Raw genomic sequence first — 1,396 nt, forward strand, 5'->3', positions numbered from 1 at the left:
GGCGGGGCCGGCGGCACGCCCGGACAGAGGCGGGGTGGCGGCGTCGCGCCCGGAAGGAGGCGGGGGTTGGAGGCGCGCAGTGCGGCCGGAGGTCGGGGTGGGGGGAGGTGGGCGACGGGGACTGACGGGGATAAGGGTGGGGGCGCTTTGGGCATTTTTTCTATTAGCTCGCCCGATCTCAGTAATATCCTATCGGGCCCTATGGACCGATACACTAATTAGATTATCCCGATCGAGCACAAACTTGTAGTTAGAAATGCGGGACGGGTGTAGACTGCAGTAACATCTACTAAAGTCGACCATTACTCCAAGTTCAAAATGTGATAATCATAATATAAGTTTGCTTCATGAAAAAATTGTAACATATTTGCTTGTACTCTGCTGATAGCTATACTCATTTATAAGATAACCAACATGAATTTTGACAAACTCATGTGTATTTTTATCTATTTTTTGACCTGAATGTCCATTGAGGCAAGCAGGCAGAGGCATACAGGAGCTTTGTAGCGCTTGCCTGATGTAATGTATAGAGGTGCCAACTATTAGTCTTTTCCCCAACTCTGTAGCCAATTCAGGTTGGAAAATTGATGAAAAGTTCTTCAATCATTATCTGCATGAGTTTCTCTATTGCTTACATCCGTATATACATACTGACATGGAGTAACTCTCATGGTAGCAAGAAAATTTAATTTCCACTAACGTGCAAACAAAGTATTAACACAACTGGAGCAAAGAAGATCACAGAGATGAAAAAATTATCATCATTATAGTAAAAAATAGGATGGGTGAATAAAATATTCTAACCTTACGAATTGAGGTGCATTAGTAAGAAAAGTGAAACTTCTTACCCTGTTGCTTGCACAAGTAGCAGACTTTCCTAGGTTTGAATCACTCCAGGAAATCAATGGGTAAACTGTGGCAGCTGTTATGTTCTGCTGATTGTGCAGAAGTACGAAGTGGTTAAGACATTGACATAGAGACGGATTGCATCACAAATTCGACAGCCAACAACGACGGGAGCACATCTCTGAAGAAAAAACAAATCCACTATATGATCTCTACTCTCTCATAGCAGGTGGAGAAAGTAGATGGAGAGCTCCATCACTAGTACTGGCGGAGCTCTGTCCAGGCTGCAGAGGCGACGACGCGGGGTTCATCTCCGTCGCGCACATCCACGTGTCCACCGGCGGGCGGCATGCCCTGTCGAGCCGGCCCGGTGCTCTGTAAAGGCTATTTTTTGCAGTAGCGGGTCGCTGCGCACACCTGCTCGCTTGCTTCATGCCCCTGTATCGATTCTCGACATAGTATTACTCGCCACCTACTCATTGTCCCCGTTCGCACCCTACACACACACACACACCAGCCATCAATTAACACACACACACACACACACACA

General features: G+C 46.7%; 1 long non-coding RNA gene across 7 annotated transcripts in view; it reads right to left on the reverse strand.

Annotated features, from left to right (window-relative positions):
* Positions 1–743: 743 nt before the first annotated feature.
* LOC119295974 overlaps positions 744–1,396 on the reverse strand; it is a 4,428-nt gene continuing 3,775 nt past the window's right edge. For all 7 annotated transcript variants that reach the window (XR_005144581.1, XR_005144582.1, XR_005144583.1 and 4 more), the window contains one exon: positions 744–1,342. This is a non-coding gene — a long non-coding RNA (uncharacterized LOC119295974). The remainder of the gene's footprint in view (positions 1,343–1,396) is intronic.

Source organism: Triticum dicoccoides, chromosome 4B (assembly GCF_002162155.2).
Source record: "Triticum dicoccoides isolate Atlit2015 ecotype Zavitan chromosome 4B, WEW_v2.0, whole genome shotgun sequence".
Classification (NCBI taxonomy): domain Eukaryota; kingdom Viridiplantae; phylum Streptophyta; class Magnoliopsida; order Poales; family Poaceae; genus Triticum; species Triticum dicoccoides.